This window comes from Hyaena hyaena, unplaced genomic scaffold (genome assembly GCF_003009895.1).
Source record: "Hyaena hyaena isolate Hyena2069 unplaced genomic scaffold, ASM300989v1 scaffold_65, whole genome shotgun sequence".
Lineage (NCBI taxonomy): Eukaryota > Metazoa > Chordata > Mammalia > Carnivora > Hyaenidae > Hyaena > Hyaena hyaena.
This window is the reverse complement of record NW_024080697.1, coordinates 380,983-405,722: the sequence shown is the minus strand read 5'-3', so window position 1 is coordinate 405,722 and position 24,740 is coordinate 380,983. Positions and strand designations below refer to the sequence as shown.

The 24,740-nt window shown below is 50.9% G+C and overlaps 1 protein-coding gene across 3 annotated transcripts in view; it reads left to right on the top strand.

Moving 5' to 3' along the window:
* MIDEAS (mitotic deacetylase associated SANT domain protein) overlaps positions 1-24,740 on the top strand; it is a 67,280-nt gene that overhangs the window by 4,619 nt on the left and 37,921 nt on the right. For 2 of the 3 annotated variants that reach the window (XM_039232253.1, XM_039232257.1), the window contains exon 1: positions 19,889-20,334. The exons of the other annotated variant lie outside the window; for it this stretch is intronic. The gene's annotated coding sequence lies outside the window, so the exon portion shown is untranslated. Of the gene's footprint in view, positions 1-19,888; positions 20,335-24,740 lie in introns of those variants that run through there. 3 annotated transcript variants of the gene reach the window in all.

The following is a 24,740-nucleotide window of genomic DNA, read 5'->3' as shown; positions in this document are numbered from 1 at the left end:
TGCCTGCCCCACAATGTCTTATGCCTGAGTGACAGCTCTTAGGGAAGAGCATTCATCATCTGGGTTGGCTTGTCCTTCCAAGGGAACCAAACTGTTAGAAGGAGGTAGGGCCAACTCTCAGGCAAGACTTTTGAGGAAGACAGAGAGTTGTTCCCTGGTTAGCTGCAGGTTTGTTTTGCACAGAGAGGTATTGAATTGAACCTATAAAACAAGGCTAAACTATAAAACAGAGTCTCTGGGAGATCCTGGCTAAACCCTAATATTGGCCTTGACTGGGAAGATTCTGTCTCCACCCAGTTCTCATGCTGTTAACCTCAACCTTGCCATATAAGCTAGATTCTTTCTTTTTGAATTGAGATATAACTCACAAACCATAAAATGTACTCTATAAGATAGATTCCTTAAAAATTTTGTCTTATATAGGGGCGCCTGGGTGGCTTAGTCGGTTAAGCGTCCGACTTTTGCTTAGGTCATGATCTCGCGGTTCGTGGGTTCGAGCCCCGCGTCGGGCTCTGTGCTGACTGCCAGCTCAGAGCCTGGAGCCTGTTTCAGAGTCTCTGACTCCCTCTCTCTCTGACCCTCCCATGCTCATGCTGTCTCTCTCTCTCTCCTAGAAATAAATAAAACATTTAAAAAAAAATTTTGTCTTATATAAAAATAAAACCTGGTAGATTCTCACGCCCACCCCAATTTTCTTTTTATTTATTTATTTTTAATGTTTTATTTATTTCTAGGAGAGAGAGAGAGAGCGCGTGAGCAGGGGAGGGTCAGAGAGAGAGGGAGTCACAGACTCTGAAACAGGCTCCAGGCTCTGAGCTGGCAGTCAGCACAGAGCCCAACGTGGGGCTCGAACCCATGAACTGCGAGATCATGACCTAAGTGAAAGTCGGACGCTTAACCGACTAAGCCACCCAGGCGCCCCCCCAATTTTCTTTTTAAAAAGGTAATATATAAATATGGTTCAAAATTCAAAGGAGGTGTTATACAGTATAAAGTCAGTCTCAAAAGTCATTTCAACACAGACAAGAGATTGCTATACATATTATACTCACATATATGAATGCAATAGAATTAGAGAAATAAATAATCTATTGTAATCCTGAGGGAAGGAAGACCTTCTTAAGAAAGATACAAAGCAGAAGCTGTAAGAAAATATTGATAACTTTGATAACATGGAACTTTGAAAAAATACATTTCCCAGTCTCTAATGTTCCCCAGTTTTTCAGTCCTTCAGTGTCCCTGCCTTAGGCAACTACAGTTTGTCATTTTTCAGCCATGCCTCTAGATGCAGCTTTTGCAGACTGAAGGAAGTATGAATATGTAAACAAATTCTGGCGTATTATACACAGGGTTCTGCATTCTGGTTTTCACTTAATATATCTTGGAGGTCATTCTATAACAATGCATGTAGAGCTGCCTCATTTTTTGCAACGGCTAGTACCCCACTGTAGGAAAATGCCATCCTTTAATTAACTAGTCCCCTACTGAAGAGCATTTGGGCTGCTTCCAGTCTTTTGCATCTACCCACAATGTTGCAGTTAATACGTTGAATGGACTTTTATTTGAAAGTTCTTGAAGAACATACATGGGTGAAACTAGAATTTACATAGAAAACTATTTCTGAAAAGTTATGCACAAACCGCATTTAGTAAACCGATAATTTCTAGAATCTGCTGTTTCACTAAACAATCAATTTTTAGAGCTGACTAGGACTTCAGGGACTTCATCCAGTCCTTGTTTTATAGTAACTGCAGTAACAGCATCTCAGAGAATCGTGAGGTTAAGAATGTAAAGCTGGGAAGGGCACCTGTAATAACTCTCTCATTTTTAACTAAGGTTCGGAGAGGATACGTGGCTTCTCTAAGGTCACACAGCTGTTGAATGGAAGGGTCAGGGCACAAACCCCATATTATTCCATGTCCTTTTGCCATCCTGCCTGGATCATTTTAGTCATCATAATCATTAGATCCAGCATGTTTCTTCGTAAGCCAAGGACTCTATCTCTTCAGTTTCCTTAAGTCAGTACACAAAGATTTAAAAAGAAGAAACTTACCAACAATGAACAATGGGGGAGGGGAGGTCTTTTAGAAGAGAGTGGGATGCTTTTTTAATAGACTTCTTACCATTATATTATCTCATTATAACCTTAATTGCTCTTAATTGCTATCAAACTGTTGAGTCCCTAAAAACTCCTAACCAGCCCCTTTTGGTCAATAAGACTACTTAGTATTTTCTAAGCACAGAAAGTGGGTTGGCTAACACTAAGGAGATGGAGGAATTCTCCCAGTGCCTAAGATCCCAGTTGTCTCGTGAAGGACCCGGGAGAAGGCCCAGGAATGCACTTTTCTCTGGCCTAAGACACTAGGCCTCTAGCCCTCTATGTCCACTCCCCCCGTCCCCTCCCCAGTCTCCCTATCACAGGCCATTGTAAGGGGCCTGCAAGCTGTCTTCTGCATGAGTCCATGTCCTCTTCCTCTGTGGCTTCCCAATAGCAGGTGTTCTGTGAGAACTTAGGAGTCAACAGTTGCACTCGACATGGTGAAAGGCTCAGCATTTCCTCCACCATCTCTCCAGGGAGGCTGTGCTGAACCACCCAGCTGGCATTTAGGATCTGAGTTTGCCCAGTTACAGAGAAGAAAACCGGCCAGAGCAGTAGCAGTGGTAACCCTGCCCAGTGTGGTTTACAGGGTACTTTCCCCATGTTCTTTTTTTTTTTTTTTTTTTAACTTTTTTAATGTTTATTTTATTTTTGAGAGAGAGAGAGCACAAGCCTGGGAGACAGAGACAGAATCTGAAACAGGTTCCAAGCTCTGAGCTGTCATCACAGAGCCCGATGTGAGGCAAGAACCCATGAACCATGAGATCATGACCTGAGCTGAAATCAGACGGTTAGCTGACTGAGCCACACAGGCGCCCCTACCTCACGTTCTTGATTCTTTTACTTACTCATGTGACATGCACTTATTAAATCCCTACTGTGTGCTCTGTGCTAGGTACTGGGCATACAGAGATGAAGAAGATTCAGCCTCCCACTTCAGGGTGCTCATTGTCTGTGAGAAAGACAGACATGTGCAAAAGCCAAGAGCAATTATAGCATGCTGTCAATGTGAATGTGCTCAGGGGTCTGCTGGGCTCAGTGGAAGGACTGGTCACTTCTGCCAGGCCAGAGGAGAGAGGAATGTTAGGAAAGGTCCAGGATGGTCCCTATGCCTCACATGGTACCTGTGCTTGGTGAATGCTGTGGAATTAATGAATGAGAAGCTTTCTGGAGGACCTGATTGTGAGTGGAGTCCTAAGAAATGAGTAGGTGTCCACCAGGTAGCAAAGAGAGTCAGGGCATTCTCGACATGGGGAGCAGCTCAGGCAAGTGCAGTAGAGGCATGACATGGTTCCCTGGGGAACTGCTAAGAGGTTTGGACCTCAGGGTGAGGGCAATAGGAGCCACAGAGGGCTGGCTCTGTGTGTGTGTGTGTGGTGTGTGTGTGTGTGTGTGTGTGTGTGTGTGTGTGTGTGACACAGAGAGAGAGAGAGAGAGAAAGAAAGAGAGACAGAGACAGAGACAGAACCAGAGAGAGAGGAGAGAGAGATTTTCATTGTGAAAAATCATTCTGCTGTGATGTGGAGGTTTGACTGGAGATGGGGGAAGATGGGCAGCGAAGAGGCCCGTGAGGAGATCATTGCAGTTGTTGGGGCAAGATGGAGGAGTCTGAGCCAGAGAGGTGTGGGAGGGAGGGGCTGGATTAAGAAGGCATCAGGGAGTTGGGTTGACAGGCCATGAGGACCAATCAAATGTATAGAGCAAGGGAGAAGTTGAAGTATTTGCTCAGATTTCTACTTGAGACATAGGAAGAAGAACAGATTTTAGGCGAGACACAACGAGTCTAATTTCAGACATGTTGAGTTGGAAGTGCTATGGGACATCCGAGAGGGATGTCTACTGGCCAGTTGGACATACAGGTCTGGGGCAGGAGGTCCCCAAGAGATGGCGAAGGGTGATGTTGCCCTCTGCGAATCCTAACTAAGCCATTCCAAATAAACATCATTTAAGTAAAAATGATGACTTACTGTGCACTGCAGCTTCAAGACAAGTTCCAAACAAACCCGAATACCTCCCTTTAGCCCCTTTGTCTATCAGACCTTCTGGAGCAGAGCTTTGGAGATCCCCAGAGCATAGAAGGAAGTTGGAGATAGAGAAGCTGGTGGCATCACAGAAGCTGATGGCAGCATGGAGAGCACACAGTAGGAAGTGAGGGGACCACCATTGAAGAGGCACATCAGCAGGAGAGACTGAGAAGGAACCAGTGGTGAGGAAGGAAGAACCCCAGGGGAGCATGGTGTCATAGAAGCTGAGGGAGGAGGGAGCTTTGCATTCAATGAAAACAGAGACCATGATTTTGTGCACCTAGTATGGCATGTGGCATGTAGAAAGTTCTCGATAAGTATTTATTAAATTGAGTTGAAATCCATCAATTGTTGGCCACTGGGGACAGCAAGAAAGAGAAGACTGAAAAGAATGACTTGGGAATTAGGGGCTATTGAGGCTGTGCCAGGGGAGGCTTATCATTTGGTTTCACCTCCCTGTGAAATTGGTGGGGCAGGTATCACCTGCCGCAGGGTTGAAGTGGCACATGCAAGTTCTAGAACCCATGTTTCCTGCCTCCACATCCACCTTTCCCTGAGTTGGTGGAAAAATAGGGAGGAGTCCAAGGGAGTGGCAGTGCCTTTCGTTTCTGATATTAATGCCCCAAACCAGTAGAACCAGGGACAGGGAGGCTGTTACATTCAGCATTATGGCATTTGTCTGTATTTGTGACTATTAGGTGGCTGCAGTCTTTTTGGATGTGTGGCTATTTAAATGAGACTCTTTTCACAGAGGAGGGGACAGAAGCTTGAGTGTAGGTGTTACCTTGTGTGTGGGGGGCGCAGAGGAACCATTGTGGACATGGTGGGGCCGTCCAGGTCTTCGGACTCGGCTACATTAAGGAGAAAAAGAATGAACTGGAAGGATACGTGGTGGCTCACTGAAAGCCTGAAGAACAAGGGCTCAGAAATCGATCAGGACCTGTGGGCAGTTGGATGGCTGGCACCAAAGTGGAGGTGGATGCTGCGGGCCTGGCATCACTGATACCAGCTTATCTGGATGCTGTTGCCCCCTCCAGAATGAGTCCTGAATGCTCCCTGCCTCTCACTCCACAGGCAGAACCCAGGCCGAGCATCTGGTTGTCCAGCTCAGGTCACATGCCCACGTTCTCACTGCTGGGGGGCACTGAAGAATGAAGCCCTGAGATTCAGCTGCTCTGGCAGCAGGTGGAACTCTGCCTGCCACCAGGACTTGTGCCACATCCCTGAGAGTGGACGTGGGAGGAGGAGACGGAGCATCCCCCTGAGGCCACTGAAAATATCTACATCTTGATCTTCATCTTTTTTGACATTTTTCTGACTTTTTCAGCCTTCAGCTAAACTGCAGGATTCTTACATGCTCTGGAGAACTAAGCATTTCCTTAGCAGTTGGGTTTCTCCTCTGGAGTCTGAGTGATTCCAGTGGAAAAGAGAGGTCATCCCAGCATCTGGGTCCTCCCTGCACATTTGATTCCACTTGGAAAACTTCAGCGCTGCCTTGTGAGGACAGAGTCCAAGGCTTGGCTCTCACTAGCTAACAGGCAGTGACAGCTTGAATTCTGTTTCTCCTCTGGGCTTGGGCAAGACTCTCAGGGCCATGAGGTGTTTGGGAGGTCCAACCTTGCTTTTCAGACTGGAGGTTGGAGTTCTGGCTTCAGGCTTGGCTTGTGGATCGATTGAGGTCCCTGGTGCCCAAGCTGCCCAAGGCAACGAGACTGGGCGCCTCTCCAGTTCTGAAGATATTGAGATATTCTACCCAATATCCTGCCTGAGAGAGAAAGAGAGCTAAAGGAGCGAGAGCTTTGTGTGCCTGGGGCTGCCCAGTCTCCTCATCCACACAATGAGAGGGTGTTGGGTTAGGTGAGCATTGGCTCCCTTCTTATCCTCAAATCCTTTGCTTATAGCTCTTTGACGCAAGGACACCTTGACTGAATTCTTGGTCATCCAGTTCCAATAGCCTTAGACAAAGGAATTAATTTCCTTTAAAAAGAAAAAGAAGAGGTGCCTGAGTGGCTTAGTCGGTTGAACGCCTGACTTTTTTTTTTTTAATGTTTATTGGTTTTTGAAGGAGAGAGACAGAGCGTGAGCAGGGGAGGGGCAGAGAGGGAGGGAGACACAGAATCCAAAGCAGGCTCTAGGCTCTGAGCTGTCAGCACAGAGCCCAATGTGGGGTTTGAACTCACGAGCCCTGAAATCATGACCTGAATGGAAGTTGGACACAACTGACTGAGCCACCCAGGCACCCCAAGTGCCCAACTCTTGTGTTCATCTCGGGTCATGATCTCACAGTTGATGGGATCCAGCCCCATGTCAGGCTCTGCTGACAGCCTGCTTGGGATTCTCTCTCCCTCTCTCTCTGCTCCTCCCCTCTCCTACCTCTCAAAATAAATAAATCAACACTTAAAAAAAAAAGAAAAATGTGGTTTTGAACTTACTGGACTCAGGCTGTGGTGACTGCCTGCCTTCTAAGAGTCTCTGTGCTGGTGCCTAGAAGTGGGAGCCTGCGACCTTCACAGAGCTGGGTGTGTCATAGGCTAGATTCTTACAGCCTGGACTGGAGGCAATTCCTGAGGGGACCTTGGTCACCAGTGTGAGGTCAGGGTGTCCCTCGGGAAGGACACACAGGGGTTCCTGGCTAGTACTCTGGCACAATTTATACTGACTTGTGCATTTTTGTCCCGATGAAATGAAATCGTGGTAAATGCAACACTGAAATGGAAAAGAAGTCTTGAAGGACCTGGTTATTTTACTAAAACACAGCTTTGAACACATCCCCCCCTCTTAGAAACCTTTTGAGAACTTCCCTGGTCCTGCAGGAGAAAGCTCACATTGCTCAGAATGGCACGCAAGGCCTATTTTGGAGGCCTCGTCCACCTTTCTTTCCACCTCTTCTCTTGCCATTCCCCCTTCCCCAGCATAGCCAATTGTGTTCTCTCTGCTGCTCAATGCACATTTGCTCCTCTGTGCCTTGTATGTTGTTGCTTTCTCTCCCTGGAATGTCCTCCCTGCCCTTTTCCTCCTGGCAGAGGCCCCCGGGATCCACCAGAAGTCACCTACTTCCCTACTGCTTTCCCGAACCTTCCTCTTAGCCTCTCTGCAATGGAACTTCCCTACCGTAGGACTCTGGCATCCACCGCAGGTGTGCCTGGCTCCTTGCTGGTGTGGAACTGTGCCTGGCACACGGTAGGTGTCCCATGATGGGACTTGGAAGGGCAGCCTGAGGGGATGTGAGGGAGCAGTGAGCAGGCCCAGGGCCTGGCCTGGGTCAGGTGGACACATGTGGTTGGTGAACTGCTTGTCTATATGGAACCTTCCCTTTGCACCTACTGGTGGAACCACTGCCTTGGTGGCTTTGCTATTCCTCTGAGCCTGCCAACTAGGCCCTGGTGAAGTGTGGGAAGGAGATTGAGGGGCACAAAGTATGGCATCTGGGTCCCCCTCACCCTAAGAGGGACTCGGAAGAGGCATCTGTGATAAGGAGCTGGTTAAAGGTGGCACCCTTCTCACTGGCCCAACTCTTAATAGAAGGCTCAATACCAGCTTCCCTGAGAGGATTCCTTAGTTTCCATGCCTGGCACTATGTGCTGGCTTTGCTCAGGGAGGGAACGAGGGAAAACAAGTCAGCAGACCATGAAAGAAGAGACTGAGGCTCTTTAAAATAAATGCCTTGTTTAATCTGGTGACAGGACCAGCCATGGCTCTTCCTGTTGTGGGGGAAGAGGAACAGATCCTCCTGACAATGACTGCAGGGTACAGTGGGAGCTCCAAAGCTGGGACTTGGGGTCTCAGTTTGCCTATGAGAGACTTAGACTACATGTGGTTCTTTCTTGCTGAGAAATTCCACAGCAGTTGTCTGGGGTCTGCGTGCCACTTAGGGAGCTCTGTGGTGAAGCATCTTCCTGTCATGGCGGATGAGGTGGACTTTCTTTCTTAAAGTAGAACCACTCTTAGGGCTGAGCCCACACATGCATGGGTCTACTTGACTAGTGATGTGTGCATGACTTATATTGTTCACAGAGTATGTTTCCAGAACTTGGAAGCACATAGCATTTCTAAGACGTCCTTTAGGAATCCACTGAAGTGTGTTTTTGTTCTTGGCTCCTGGAGGATCAGCTCAGGGAAAGTTGGATGGTAGGGCGGGTTTGATGTCTAGGGATGTACTGGCTTGTTTTGGAAGGGACAACATGTGGAATTTGCCTTTGTTTCTGCCTCCACAGGGCCTGCTCCCCCCTCCTATCCATCCCAGTTCTCTACCTCCCTACCCACATCTCTCTGTCCTCCTCCTCCATCTCTCCACAGGAAATCAATTGAGTTACCCCCAACATTCAATCCTAGGATGTGCACTCCAGATGCCAGACCCACTGGGGACTTAGGGGAAGTAGATTTTATTTTATTTTATTTTTAATATTTTTTTAAATATTTTTAAAATTTATTTCTAGGAGAGAGAGAGAGAGAGACAGCGTGAGCAGGGGAGGGTCAGAGAGAGAGGGAGATACAGACTCTGAAATTGGCTCCAGGCTCTGAGCTGGCAGTCAGCACAGAGCCCGATGCGGGGCTCGAACCCATGAACCGCGAGATCATGACCTAAGCGAAAGTCGGACGCTTAACCGACTAAGCCACCCAGGCGCCCCAGGGGAAGTAGATTTTAAGAATAGAACTTGATTGGTAGGATTGAGAGATATTGTCCGGAAAACTACCTTGGAAAATAGGCAATCCAGGTAACTCACCCACAACAATATATTTTTAAAATGTAGAACTTGAAGCCATTAAAAAATGTCAGTTTCCTTTTACCTATCAGTATTACTCTTGGGAATTAATTCTAAGGAAATAATCCTAAAGAGGAAAAGAGCTATATGCATAAAGATGTTTATAGCAATATTGTTTAAAATAGCAAAAAAGCTATAAACAGCCTAAATGTTCCACATGGCTATATAATTCATGAATTCATGATACCTAGATCCAGTGGAATATTGTGCCATTGTCAAATTAATGTGAAGATGGTATTAATTCACAGGAAAATATTGATGAATTTTGGTGAAACATGGTTTCTGTTTTAGCAGGCAAAATTGCACATATTCTTGAGTGGGTAAAAACTGATTACATTGGTCATGGTATAAATTGGCATAAGGTAGATACTGGATTTAGGTGAAGCGGTTATGAATAGAGTAGCTGTGTGTCTGCAATTGTTTTAGTAATATATGTAATTTATTACCTTAAAAAAAGAGCTTAAGGGGCATCTGGGTGGCTCAGTCTATTAAGCATCTGACTTTGGCTTAGGTCACGATCTCGTGGTTTGTGAGTTCGAGGCCCGTGTTGGGCTCTGTGCTGACAGCTCAGAGCCTGGAGCCTCCTTCAGATTCTGTGTCTCTCCCTCTCTCTGTCCCTCCCATGCTCATGCTCTGTCTCTCTTTGTCTCTTTTTAATTTAAAAAATTAAATTTTTTTCTTAAAAAATATCTTTAAAAGAGAAAAAGACCTTAAGGTATCAAAGACTTTGGAGATGGGTGGGAAGGCCAGGGGGAGGAATCTCCAAGCCTTGCATCTGTTACTACTAGGAAGACAGAACTGCTGTGTCTTATCAGCCACCTGCACTGCAGGGGCTGGAGAATTCAGATTGGCTAACTGAGTCTTGTAGTAATGGAAGGCCTGGCCTCACAGGCTGGCTCACTGTATAACTGCGGGGCTTCCAACATGGACTCTGCCTGATGCAGGTGACCCCCCCAACTGGCCTCAGAGCCCCAGACAATTCTTCACGCTTGGTTTTCCAGGGAACCAGCCCCACGAGTATGTGTGGGGCTGTACTGAGGCCCGGCTCTGAGCCACCCACTCACCTCCAAGCTGCCGGGTCTCAGCCACAGAGGGAGGCGGCCTATTCTCTCTTCTGCAGTTCCAGCCAGCAGCAGGGAGGGTGTGCTTTGCACACTGACCTCCTGCAGCCCTGCCCCACCCGGGAGAGCCCTAGTGAGTTAGTGTCTTAGGTGTTTACAGTATTGCACTATTTATTACGGTACTGAAACTCTGAGTTACCCTTTATTGCTAGCCTCAGAAAGCCCTCCCCCACATTTATCCAGTCTCCCTCTGGCTTCGCAGTCAGGGCCCTCTGAACCCCCATCTTGCCATGAGCTCTGCTGGGACTTGCAGCGACAGGTGTGGCCTTGTGGCTGAGCAGCTGACCTGCTTCTGACCACCTTCTCATATCTCTGGCATCTCAGAACCTTGGGACTCCTCCACTCTCCCTTGGTTTTGCCTTTCTCTCTTTCTCTCTCCTCTCTCTCTCTCTCTCTCTCTGTGTGTGTGTGTGTGTGTGTGTGTGTGTGTGTGTGTGTAGCCATTTCTTCTCAGTGGGGAACTTTCATGACATGTGGAGTGTCTATCTGGAGGGTCCACGATCCTCCTTTCCCTGTGACCAGTGTGGTTCAGGGCAGGAAACAGAGACTCCTCGGGGTTGTTTGGAGTCCTGAGGTGGGGGGCAGCTGGAAGGCCCTGGGCAGACCTTGTGCGGGCAGGTTGGAGCCTGCTAAAACAGAAGGCACAGTAGCGGTGCACGTGTGGAGAGATGTCCAGGCCCTGCTGGAGCCCTGGTTGTTTATCTCAAGCACCTATCTGCTAAAGCCAAGTTCCAGAACTGTCAAAGATTTGGAGTTTCTTTGTTGTGAGATCAGACTAAAGTTGGGCCTTGTGGCTAGAGGTTTGGCAGGGTCAGGGAGGAATTGGAAAGCATGTGGGCTCAGGGCTCACCTGGACACTCACGAGGGGTACTGAGGCCAGTTTCCAATCTCCCACCATGTGTTTGGAGGTGGGGGTGAAGCATGTCCATGAGCTTTCCTAGAATACTAGGTACATTCCTAGATGCCGTGGTCCCATCTCCACTCCCTACAGCAACCTCGAGCCTGCTCTAATGGGGTCATTGCTGGTGTCGTGCATATCAACGACCACAGAGTCTAAGTAACACTGTCTTTCTGAGACCAGGACCCAGCAAGAACGGCTCATCTCAGTTCCCTAATTTAGAGACCACGTGCGTGCCCCAGGGTTGTCAGCAGCTAGATTTCTTGAAGCTTGAAACACATTTCCATAGAAACAATGCTATAAATGGTGGTTGGCTTCCTAGGCTAGCCCACAAAGAGCCCTGGTGTCACCTCTGGAGTTGCTGAAATAAGGTATTAGTAAAATTGAGAGTGAAAACGCAGCACTAAGAGCTAGCACCCAGGACGTTAGAGGTTAAATGGTGTGGGTTTATTTGTGTGATTTTGTTTCTTTAGCGAGAGGTGTCTTTCAGAGCCCTCCCAGTAAGGGAAGCTCTGGGACAGGCCCTCTGCCCACAGTCATAGCCCTTTCCCTCCCAATTTCCATCCCTTTTTCCTTCCTCGTCAATCTGGGAACTTGGCCTACCTGCTTCCTGGGAGCTGGGCTGAGGTATTTTTATGGTGACTAAATCCTGTTCAGTGGCCCTTATATCATCAATATCATCATCTGTTGTCGTCATTGTTATTTAAACCATCTTGATCAAGTAAGAATAAACATTACGCCTTAGCAATTTATGTCGTTCAGAATCCTCTTCTGATTGCTGCTAATGTTCCTGGGGATGTTTTAACACAGTTTGCGAGTTCACCTTTATTATTTCTTTATGCTGGTTTTGTCACCGTAGCAGGATTTCATCAAGTGTCTTCATCAGATTGTTTCCAGGTGCCGGTCCTTTTCAGGTGTCCTGTTACCATACCGTAATGTGAATGGATTTCAGTTTTTTGGGTCTATATACAGGTGCTGTGAGCGTCTTTTGTAAAAACTCCTTTGTGATGGTATTTTATATTCATGGAATCTGGTCTCCCAACCGTAATTACCTGATCAAGGTCTTCTACTCTTGCAACACAATCCAAATCACATTCTAGAAAGGTCTGAACAGCTTACAGTGGTACAGCAATGTCTGTGCAGCTGTTTCCTGAAGGCCCTGCCATCAGCAGCTTTCTTGTTTCATTTATTTAGTTGTTTGCATGTGGACTCTAGGTCATGATGGGTCCTTAATGGTGTTCTAATTTACATATCTTAAATTGCTGCTGAGATCTGTACATTCTTCCTCCTGATGATTTACTGTTTGTGTTTCCTCATGTGTCAAGCTGTGTTCGTCTCCTGTGACTGCGGAGGCTCCCCACCTTCTTCTGTCTCCTTAAATCACTTTCCTATTGGGACACAAAACCCAGCCTTCCTCCGTCTCTCCCTCCCTCCCTCCTGAGGGGGGGGCGGGTGGAGCAGTCTGCACACCTGCCTGGCTTACCTCCTTGCTGACTGGAACTGATGCTCTGTGTGCAGAGGGAGGGGAAGGGAAGGAGAGGGACAGAACCTGGGGGCCCAGTGATGGAAGCCAAAGGGAGGGTAGGTGTGAGACAGGGGCCTGCCAAGTGGTTCCAAAATAGGTTCATACAGTGACCTCCTTGGAGGGGGCTGCTGGGGAGATTCCGGGAGGAGCCACACACAGGCTCTTAGGGCTGGAGAGGACATTGGTGTTTATCTGATTCAAGGGTCACCCACTCAAAGGTCTGTAAGGAACAGGTGCATTCTCAGTAGGAGAGGCTGGCTGGGTATAAGAAAATAGCACAAGTGAGATGGCAGGTGGCCAGCGAAGGGGTGGAGAGTTGGGGTGTGTGAGTCCCCTACTGTGGTAGCACTGCCCCTACCGTGGTGTTGCTCTCTCATAACGCTGTCCCCCGCATGCAGCTACTCTGCTCTGCTTCCAAGAAGGAGGGCTCAATGTGGCCAGTGCTCCAGTCTTTTTCATGACAAACCAGAAATCCTGATTTTTGTTTAAATCTCCTAATTAGAAAAAATGTTGATAGTAAATGTAATTCACTTCAGATCAAGCACATTATTATATGGGTCAAATGAAATATATCTGGGCATGCAGATGGATAGCGAGCTTCCAGTCTGTGACTCCTCACTATTCAGCTTCCTTACTGGGAAAACATAAGCCCAGAGACGTATGCTCATATAGCAGAGAGAAGGGCTCAGAGAGTCCAGTGATTGAATTCCATCTGTATAACCTTGGAAGAGCTGTTTAACCTTTCTGAACGTCAGCTTCCTTATCTGTATAGTGGGGACAATGGCTTACTCTCTGGGTGCTGGGTGGATCCAGGGGCCTCACATCACATCAAGCATCACATATAGATCTTCAATAAACATGTTGCTGGGTCCTGCATGGGATCATCCAGAAAAGTAGAGGAAGAATCAGGCTTAGAACTTTGCCCTCCCGACTCCCAGTCCAGAGCTTGTTCCAGAGCTGCATCCATAGCACCTTCTGGAGGCATCTGGAACAGGGGTCCTTTTGATCCCTGGGAAATTGCAAGTCACTTTACGAAAGCTTGCTTGCCCAACAGCTACCGAGCTCAGGTAATGAGGTTTCTCAGTTCTGTGGACTTCACCTTGCAGGCTCCAGATCTCAGGAGACTGAGCCTCAGTAGTAGTTGTGGTGGTAGTAATAACAGTAATAGTAGTAGTAGTAGTAGTAGTAGTAGTAGTAGTGGCAATAGGAGTATTGAACCTAAGAAGCCAGTAATTATAAGATGTATCATTATTTTATGTACAGCTAAGAAAGAGAAAATGCTGCTGATTAAACCATGACATGCTATCACTTATCAAGTGCATCCTGATTTCAGAGATGTTAAATGTGCATTTGGAATGTGGAAGAAATAGTAATAAAAGTCGTAATAATAATGTCACATTTTATTGCTTACCTCAATTTTTCATATATATTATTTTTATTTGTGCATCGATCCACAAGCATTTCCTGGGCACCTACCATGTGGAGGCGCTGGGTCGGTGCCAGGGATCTACAGTGATGAAGATCTAGGCTGTGCTCTGATCCCAGGAGGGAGGTGGCTCAGTAAACAACACCGTGTGTAGAACAATGCGTCAGGATGGAGGAAAGATGAACAAGTGGATGCCATGGGAGTTTAAGGGAGGGAATGGCTGCTCTGATCCTTAGGAGCAGAGATGGAGACAGGGGTGCTTGGGATTGACTTAGGAAGTGCTCTCAGGAGGAGGGGAGTGAAGGAAGCAGGCTAGGGCTGGGGAGGAAGCTATGCAAGGAAGGATGTGTTGCAGCTGGAGCTAGCTTCAGCCAGACCCCACAGGGATTCCAGAAGTATGAATAGCACCTGCACAGAATTGGTCTCACCTTGAGGCAAGGGGGCTGACCTCCCCTGCTCCACCCCCTAGTCAATCATTGGCTGTAGTGCTCTCTGCCAGCAAAGGCTCCCTTTGAAAAGGGGGTGGCTGTGAGCCCTTAGCAGCCAACACAGGCTTGATAAAGGAGATCTGGGAGGGCTCCAGCTGTACACATGCCAGTGGCCTTCCTCTGCCTGAGGGGGTCAAGGAAGGCTTCCTGGAAGAGCTGCCATTAAGCTCAAGTCTAATGGGAGACTGGGATGTGAGTTTACCTGTGGATGAGGGTGGGGGGAGGAGGAGCATGTGCGAGCAAGCAGGCATCTTGGGGCAGGTTGCTTGGCTGTGTGGCCCTGGGGCTGGGAGGTAGGGGAGAACTGGATCATGCTTGAAGTGTACACTTAACAGTTTGGTTAACAGTCTCGGCTTTTTGCGATAGGATGCTGGGAACTATTGGAAAGGGATGTGATTGCTCTGATGGCAGTGTGGATGGTAAGTGTGCTAGACTAGAAGCAAGGAGACCGATCAGGAGATGAGGGAAGATGATAGCCAACACTTATAAAGGACTTAATATGTGCCAGATACTGTTAAGCTCTTGTTTCCATTTAGCAGATGGAAAAACCAAGTAGTTAAGTAACTTGCTGAAGGTCATCAAGCTCATGTGAGCCAAGATTTGGATTCAGGTCTCAGCTTTTGCTCTTAACCTATATACTCCCATGAACATGAATTTGGTATTCTAGTCCGTGAGCTATCGGTATTTGTTTTCACGTAGAAAAAAATGCTCTAAAGCATGCCCCATTGCACACACCAGACCTTGTGGGTCCTGCTCCTCCTGGCCCACTGCCACAGGGTGGGGAGGCTGAGCTCCAGAGAGCAGCCGGGGATGAAGTCTGTCTGGGGCTGGCTCTGCAGGAGGCACGGCACTGTGCTGAAAGGAGACCTTGGGGCAGCCGGCAGCCTGGGCTCTGTGAAGAAAGGGTGTTTCTGTCCCCGTGGCCCTGCTGGCCCGCCCTCCCTGGCAGTCACACCTGTTTTGTCCTTCTCCCTGCACCCAGCCAGACGGCTCTCCCAGAGTGACAGCAGCAACTGGGGACATCTGCAGAAGCTCCCTCTCAGGCCTGACAAAGACTCCCAGAACCTGGCCCAGGCCTGCAAGAGAGGGAGGTGGAGACCAGGGTAGGTGGGAGGGCCAGAGGCTTGCAGACAGCTGTGGGCTGGTGTGGCCCTGCCCCAGAACAGGTGAAGTAAATGTGAACTGAGGAAGAGGGTCCCCTGGGATTTCAAGGGTAAACGAGAAGACCCCGCAGGGACTTAGCACACGGTGGCTTCACTTAATGGCTGGGGTGGTTTTGAGCTCCCTGCCTCCTCAGAAAGGACGAAAAGCAGGGAGGAGAAGCCATGGCCATCACAAAAGTGTCCCTATCCAGGCTCGGCGCGCGGCACCGTGGATGAAGTTTGGTGGAAAGGACATAAAGAGGGACTGGGAAAGACGCCTTGGAAGGACACCCGAATGGAACTCTGGGTCACTGTTGGAAAGCGTCCAGGCAGAGCCCAGCAGAGGGTCACCCTGAGGTTGATGGGGATTGATCCAGGGGTCTCCTCAGGAAGAATAAAATCTTGCCTGAACTAGGTTCTTGAAAGGAAGAAGCTAGTTTTAGAAGGGGCTACAGGCTAAAACAGTAAAAATAATAACAGTTGTAACCCTGTATGTGTACATAGCAGAATACGGTCATAAAGTAGTTTTTTGCTCTTGTGATTATCCCAGGCCCCGAGGAGGTGGGCATTCTTTCATTGTCAGTGTAACAAAATTCAGTACATATGTTATTGGCCAAAAGGGTGAGGCTCAGAGAAGGTGTCAGTTTTCCTAAGATCATGCAGGGTGTTAGCTTTAGTTAGTCAGAAGCCCAGCTCTGTCCTGGTTCACGGTTTTTTTTTCCACAACCTCTCTTTCTTCTTTTTCTTTTAAAAGTTTATTTTGAGAGAGAGTGCTAGAGAGAGGCATGGAGAAGAGAGAGTCCTAAGCAGGCTTTGCACTGTCAGTGTGAAGTCCAATGTGGGGCTCGAAGCCACGAACCATCAGATCATGACCCGAGCTGAAGTCAAGAGTCAGATGCTTTACTGACTGAACCACCCAGTCATCCCACAACCTCTTTTTTCTGTTGAAACTGTAGATAATCAGGTCTTAGAGGTAGTACCTTTACTCTGCAAAGGGAAAAGACAACAAGGACATAAGGAACGTAAAGAACCCAGCATTGTGGATTTGTGATTTCCCCAACTGTATTCGTACCCTCAATCTCCCACACTCCAGTAAAGATCTTTACTCCAGTAAAGATTCAGTTCACTTAAGCACACCATGTGTGCTGGCCTCCATGGAAAGATCCTGACAGAGAAGAGACCATGGAAAAAGGACAGGAATGCAGGCATGGGGCTTAGGGATAAAACCCCTTTTTAAATAGTGACTGATGGCAGCAGAAAGTTAATGGAGGTTGGTAGGTGGGTAGGGAGGAGCTGGCTTCCTTGGAAGTTTTTATTTTTTGTCTTAGTGACACCTTTATTGGAATATAATTTATATACCACAAAATTCGCCCTTGGGAAATTTTTTAAAATTTATTTTGAGAGAGACAGAGGCAGTGTGAGTCGGGGAGAGGCAGAGAGACAGAGAGAGAGAGAGAGAGAGAGAGAGAATCCCAAACTGGCTCTGCGCTGCCAGCTGCTTGGAGCCTGATGCAGGGCTTGAACCCACAAAACTGTGAGGTCATTACCTGAGCTGAAGCCAAGAGCTGCACACTCAACCAACTGAACCACCCAGGTGCCCCCAACCTTGGAAGTTTTCTAATGGCCTTGGGTTGTCCCAGAAGTGGACACTGCTGCTGGCCACCTCAGGGCAGTAGTGGATCACCCACGCTGAGCTGAGTCCAGAGAGCTGATGCAGTCCCAGGAAGCCTCTGCTCTCCCGGGGACCCAGAGTTTGGAATCCCATCAAGGGTGCCTTGTTTCCTGGAGTGTTCCTCGGCAGACGCCCTCCCTGGGAACTGGAGCTCTGTGCTCCTCTCTTCTCTGCAGTGCCTAAAGGTCGATGGTGGAGAAAAGCCCACTCGATGGGGAAGGTCCTGGAACACCTTTTTTCCCGTTTTTTCTCCAAAGGGCATCCTTCTTGGCTGCCCCAGAGATTAGAGCTTCTAAAACCAAAACTTTCACTTCACACATCAGTGATTCTGCACTGTCATATCTGCAGCAAAACTGGCCTCCAGGGCTTTCTCGGAAGAGCTGCAGCTGGCTGTGCACACCTCACCTGCCTGCCTGTCGGAGGCAGACTTCTCCTCCGGGGCAGGGGCCATCTGAGACAGCCTTGAGCCCTCCTCCCCTGCATGCACACATGCCCCTTTCCTTCCTCTCTTCTTTCTGAAGTAGTCTGCTCTTGTTAGTTTAGTTGGGGTGAAAGGATGTGCTGTTCCAAGATGAGCGGGACCCTCATCAGGGTCACTGACTTCTGTTTCATGCCCCCTGCCACCGTCACTCCTGCTGCTGCTTCCTGGGCCAGCCCAGCAGCCCTGCGGCGTGGGACAGAGAGGAAGTCCTGGCGGGACAAGGTTGAGTGGGGAGTGCCCTCTGGAGTGGCTCCCACTTACTCCCTGGAGGCTGGGCCCTGGCTCCATGGTGGCAGACTCTTCTAGGAATGTGTTCCCCAGCTGGGTTTTCTGGTTGGTTGGGAACATCCCTGGGCTGGTCTGCACCAGCTCTCAGGGGCTGGCACAAGGCTGGCTTGAGGCCAGACTTAGGGTTAGTCCCTAGGGGGAGGGACAGGATGGCCACAGGCCTGCAGAGGAAACCTGGCAGCAGTGGGCACTGGACGCCAAGTGGCTTTGCTTTTGCTTCCCTCACTTGGATGAGGTATCAGTGGGAAAGAAGAAATCAGACAAATGGAAAAAACAAGAAGGCTTTACACCGAGCCTCTGCCAGGAGTCCTGAAAGCCATAGCCTCCACTTAGAGGTCTGCATACCTGACCACCCCCAGTCCCTCAACTGCTCACTGTCTTCCTCTCGGGGAGATGGGAAGAGGAACAGAGAAGTGACAAATGATTGCCCTACGATCTTGTGCAAGTCACTTAACCTATCTGAATCTCAGAGGGATAAAACCCCTCACACACATGCATAAGTAGGCTGTGTGTTGGGGACGGGCTTTGAGAATTGTCAGGAACAGTGCTCTCATAGCAGATGCTAACTAAACCCGAGGGCCTGGGCTTGTCTTTGTTGGATGCAGTTTCTCTGGCTCCTCCATTCACTTTTTACAATCACGGAATCATAGGTTTTAAACTGGAAGGGATTTTAAGAGGTCATCTGGTCCAGTCCCCAGGTATAATTATCTTTATTTTGAAGATAAGTCTGTTTTTAAGTTGTCACCATTTTGACATATCTGTCCTACCACGGTACACGAACAAGCCCTTTTCCTTCTGGGTGAGGTGTGAACTCCAGATGCACACTGAGGCTCCAGGGCCAGGAGAAAGTCCAGGGGTGCACTGGCCAGCAAAGGGGTGGCATAGCAAGGGACAGGAGGGCTCCTTTGGGGGCGGGGGTGTCTGTCATCTGTCTCCCAGGGGCAAAGGCCCTTGCCCTGCCCGCTCAGAGAGTGTGTGAGGGTCCCGTCCTGCTGCCTCTCCCCTTCTCCCTGAGACAGCAAGAGATGCACTTGCTTCTCAGGACAGGTCGCAGGGGAAACAAGCAGCCAGAACAGAGTGTATTCTTCGGTGTTTTTTCTTCCAAAGGCAAACTTCCTTCTGACCCATTTCTTTGGGAAAAACAAAACCCAAAAACAAATGGAAAGAATCTCCCCCGGACTTTCTCCTGGCCCTGGAGCTTCAATTGAATGTGGGGGCCAACAAGAATTTCCGAGGAGCAGCAGAAATGTTTCTCATCTTTAGGGGTGGGGGGGGCGGTTAGCAGGGAAGGCAGGGGAAATGCGGGCGAGCGGTGAAAAGCCGCCCCAACTGTGCCCTCAGCTGCCAGAATTAAACCCAGGAGCTTTTCATCACTTAAGCAAGTGGCTCTTTTACAGCGGCTGGGGCCAGTTTCTCAATAACCTTTTACACCACCAGGATGCTGGTGAGCTAAAAGTGAGACTTGGGGAAACTTAATTGAAGTGCCTGGGAGAGAGAGGGCCGTGCATGATTTACCGTATCCAAACCCAGAGTTTTCTTTGTGGAAGAAAGCGACTTGTGTCCTCCCCAACATCACATACACACTTTCCTGGCAGGCCCGATGGGTTTCCAAGCATTTCGTCACCGTCTCCTTCTGACCTTGGTGTGAAAGGAACCAGCCGCGTGGCTTGTTGGTTCCAGCAAAGCCTTCGGGGGCGCCGGCCCGGGCTGAGGGAGGAGGGCGACCCACTCGGGAGGTGAGGTCTGCTGGAAATCCCCAGCCCGGACAGCCGCCCGGGGTTTAAAGACGCCTTCTCCGGCCTTATTTGGTCGCAGGAAGTAGGCGGCGCCAGGCCTGCTGGCTGCGAGGCCGACCCGAGACAGTTGTGCTGATGAAGTGGTGGAGCTGGTTCCTGCTCGCCGCCGTGCCGCGCGCGCCGGCCGGCCGCTGGGCGCTCCGCGCTCCCAGCCCGGAGTTGTGCAATCCTTTGTAGCACGCCAGAGAGTCCTCCTCCTTCGCTGTTGCCTCTCGCCCTCTCTCTCTCTCTCTCTTTTTTTTTCACGCTGTGAGCTCAACCGATGAGTCAGAGCAGTGCAATCCTGACACTGCATCGCAGGACTGGGGGTGACACGGAGGGAGGGAGAGCGATCGCGAGGCAGACACCGCGGGCGCGGGGTGCGCCGAGGTTCCTGCGCCGTGAGCGAGGGGTGACAGCCCGCGCGTCCCGCCCGGGCCCTGCCAGCAAACTTCCCAACCTTGGGAGGCGCGGGCTGGCGGAAGCCCTGCGAGCGCCGCGGGGAGGCGGCGGCGCCTGTTTGTTTTTAAAATCCGGGAGTGCGTGCAGGCGGCTGGAGCCTGGGAGGCGACCGAAGGCGGCGGCCCGCGGCGGAAGGTGGACGGCCGATGCTGGAGCCCGGGCAGGAGCCGGGTAAGTGGGGTGCCCGGCCGACGGCCGAGGCCTGCACGCGGCGAGGAGCAGCCCGCCCTGGCGGCGGCGGCCCAGGGACCCCGGACTGCGCGCAGGCGGTGGCGGCGGGGCGCGCGGGCTGCAGCTCTGCAGGCGCGGCCCGGAGCGGGGGCGCGGGACTGCGGGGGGCGCGGCGCGTCAACTTCTGCGGCCTGGGCGGCCGGGGCGGGGTGTGCGTGTGTACGTGCGTTCGCCACCCCGCAGCCCGCGCGTCCGCGGCCCGCACAGCCAGCCCGCAGCGGCGTGTGCCTCGCCAGCCCGCCGTGTTTGTGCAGCTACGCAGCTCGCGCGCGGCCCCCGCCCACCCGGGCGCGGCCCCGGCAGGAAAGCCCTCCCGAGCCGCCCGGCCCGTGCGCTCAGGAATACGGCTGCTCCTCCGCCGGAGAGAAACGTGGTGTCCGCAGGGACCGGCTTGCGTGACCGAGCCCAGGCCCGGGAGGCGCCGGGGGAGGGGGGGCTCGCTCGAGCTGCAGGAACTTGGCGCGGGAGCCCCTTTCCCCTGGTCCTGCCAGCGTGCACGGCACAGCGGCCGTGGAAACTGCCCGCGCCGGGACTTTAGGGGACAAACGTGCAGGGGCGGCAGGGAGCTGGGGCAAGTGCAGCAGAGGCCTAAGCTGGAGCGCTTAGGGCGGGCAGGCCGGCCTCACCCCGCGCTCCTCGGCGCGGCTGGCGCACCTAAGACCTGTCATCCCCCTCGCCCGCCCCCGCACGCCCGCACAGCTGCGGCCTGCCGAGCTCTCCGCGTACCTCGTAGTGTGCTGTGCTGGGGGGGGGGGGGGCCGTCCGGCACTCAGCCCGGGTTTTGTCTGGACCCTGCACATGGCCGGCTTGGTGGAAGTGGTTTGACTACCCCCTCCCAACTCAGGCTTACAGGAGCGTGTGCACTAGGTTGGCCCCTCTGGAGGGCCCCCACCCAAACAAGCCTCTGGATCAGGGCGTTGTGCCGCCCTGGGGTTTTCAAGCCTCACCCCCAAGGAAGGCCAATCTGGAGGAGGTACCTGCCACTCAAAGTACCACTGGGTATTCCAGCCCAGCCTCCAGAGCGAGGAAAGATGAAAGGGGAAGTTACTTGCCCCATTTAAAACTCTGTTGGTCACAACTTTGGTGGCTACTTCCTGCTTCCACCATCCCACATCGGATCTTTGTGCCGGCCTGTGGAGCCTGGCTCTGGGGCCGGTGGGATCGGAGGAGAGCTGGCTGGCGGAAGCTGACTGTGGAGGCCGCCGAGGCACGTGTGTGCAGGTGATCCCTGTTGGCAGTTGTGGCTGGGGGGAGGGGAGGTCTGGCTGGCTCCACCAGGGGGAGCCTGGCCTGATGGCGGCCTGGAGGTCTGGCCTCCTTGTCCCTGCAGCTTCAGGATTGAGGCTGGAGGCCTGGTGAAGGTGGAAGAACTGCAGTCCTGTGAAGTAAGCTGTCCTCCCTGGTGGGGCCCAGGCTGAGGAGAGGAAGCTACCTGCCTTGCTCCAGAACCTCCCAGGGATGATGTGGCACATGATCAGAGACATGTACACTTTTCACAGGTAGTCGGGTGGCTTCAGGACTAAGGGGAAAAAGAGAAACCTTCCAAGGTTGAGAATTTATGGGTCCTCATTTACTTACTGCTCTGGACAGTGAATAATAGGGGTGTAAACATTCAATTACTGTGATAAACCATCTCATTCCATGGCCCTGGCCCAGTCTCCATTCTAATTGGATCGGCCTCTGGCTGGTTACTCTGAGTAGCTCCTAGGGGACAAAACGGTGAAGGACCTAGAAGGTCCCTCCCCCTCACCCCCACCCTCCATACAGCTTGCTTTGGGACAGTCTTCCCACTGCCAGTATGGCTTTTCCAAGTGCCTGGCAAAACTTTCACCCTACTCTAGCAAAGGGTGCTCTGGAATGCCCATGGGGAAGAGAATTCAACTTTTCAATGTGGGATTTAAAAATAACCCAGTTGTTTAGCTCTGTGGGCTGCTGCTTGTAATAAATGGGGGAAAAAAGAAAAAGGAAAATATGCAGTTACAGATTCAGTTAAGGGCTTCCCATGGTTGCAGAATCCAGGCAAGGGCTGCCCAGTAGAGCCAGGAGAAAAGAGGGGTGGAAGAAGGGGGCGGGGGCACATGGAGCACAGTGTCTTGGAAGGGGAATGGGCCCAGTCCGGGAATCAGGCCTTGATAGCCTTTCTCCTGCAGTTGGGTGTCCCAGAAGGAAACTTGGCTTACTGCAGAGTAGGGATGGTCACAAGCAGCTGGGAGATTCCTGCTGATCCTTTGAGGCCTGTTTCAAATGCCACTTCTTTTGAGATGCCTCAGCCCCCTTCTGAACACTCATTTCCGCCTTATGTAGTCATTTGTGTACATGTTGCACTGTGGTGCTCAAAACAAACTCAGAGATAGAGTCTCTGTCCCTCCTTCAAACAGTTGCAGTGAGGAATCTGAAATGCAGAAAGTACGTTTCAGGATTACCCTAGCTTCTGCTCTACTGTGTGCTCCGTGTCTTTCTCACAGTGCTTGGCTTCCAGTAGGTGTTTAGTGTATGTTAGTTGAACAAATGAATGAAAGATCTCCATCCACAAAATGTGGACTTGCATGTGGTGGGCCCAGGAAGTCCTGCTGCTGGAACTCATAGTGCACCTTCGGTTTCAAAAGGGTTAGTCCGTGAGTGATTCAGGTGCTGGTGAACTCAGTTTCTTGGCCCTGCCTTACAGCTGGTCTTCTGGCAGACAGAATGTGTCTGGTCGTCCTGACCCCAGGGGGACCTCAGGGTGAAAGAGGTGTAGTCTTCTGCCTGGGAATCTGCTAACCTGGGTATTTCCTTTGGCCAGGTCAGTTTGGCACCGTGTGTGTGTGTGTGTGTGTGTGTGTGCACGCGCGCCCGTGCGAGTGCGTGCAGGAAACACAGCTACTGGTTGCATTCCGATGGAGGGGTTGCTCCTCCACAGTAGAGACTGCCTGTGTGGGGCTGAACTAAATAAACTGCACGCAGGTCTGGAGCTCGGTGGAGTGTGCTGAAATCCCCGCTTCTTACTTAAGGGAGCCGCATTTGCATTCGAAGCAACATTCAGGATACCCTGAGACTGTGAGCTCATTTCATGAATCAGAAGCATTACAGCATAATTTTGTGTTGGAAACGTCTATTTGGAATCCAGATCACCCTCCCTCCACCCCAAACATGCACACTTACAGGGGCGCTCACAGTCACACACCTGGGAGTGATGACAGTTAGTGGGGCATCAGTTCAGATTCCAGAGGCATCAGGCAAAACTTGTCCACACCCACTTCTGCCCCCATACTCAGAACACCATTCCTGGATGGCGTGGGGACAGTAACGCAGGCAGTGACTGTGAAGGAAGCCTGGCAAGTGCACAGGAAGGAGGACTGGGCAGACGTGAATTCCTACTCCAGCTTCTTTACTTCCTGTGTGGCTTTGGACATCGCTTAATTTCCTGAGCCTCAGTTTCCTCACTTGTAAAATGAGGAGGATGATAGGGTTGCTGTGAAGGTTAAACAAGACCATGCATGCAAAGCGCCTGGCACATAGTAGGTACTCAACAGATGATGGCTATCATTTCACTGGTTCCCCCCAAGTCCAGCTGTTTGCCTTTGGCTCCTCCCAGGGAGGAGGAAATGAAGTCTGTCCTGCCCGTGGTAGGAGACTCCACAGGCCACTGGAGTTTGTGTGAATGAAACTCATTATAAGTCCCTAGGCCGTGGGTACAGCTGTGTGATTCTTGCCCACCTAAACCGGCCCAGGTCCTGGTGCCTGTGTGTTTTTGCAAGGGATTCAGTCCCTGCAGCCCAGGGTTAAGGGCTCAGCTTCCCAGAGATCAGATGGTGCTCTGGGGAACCTACCCGCCCAGGCCTCAGGCTGAACTGCTCACGTGGGTGGGAGGAAGGCTGCTTTCTCAGCCCAGGAAAAAGTCCCCTTGTCTTTGCCTCACCTGAAGCCTCCCAGTGTGACCTCAGTGGAGGTTTGGGTGGAGCTGAGGGTGGGAGTTGTCCCTCTAAAGATTGCTTTGGCTCTTTCACCAATTGAAATAGCAGGGGTGGCGGGGGGGGGGGGGAGACACCAACATATTATATAAGAAGAAAGTTGCCACATGTCAAGACAGAGCTGGGGTTTTGCTGGGGTGGGGGTGGGGGGTCTCCCTGAGGGACCTGATTGCCGGCTGTGGTTTGCGGGGGCTGGTGGGGAGGAGAGGGGCTGGGGGCCTGAGGCTTCCCTGGCAGCGGTTCTTGCTCTTGCTCTTCCTGGAACAGAGCCCGGTGCTGTGGCCAGCTGGGGAAGGTGCTCCCTGTTCTCTCTGCCTTTCTCTCCAGCCGCAGGGAGCTCGCGGGTTATTTTTTCCAGGCAGTGCTGCTGCTTCCAGGAGTCTCAGGAAGGGGGGA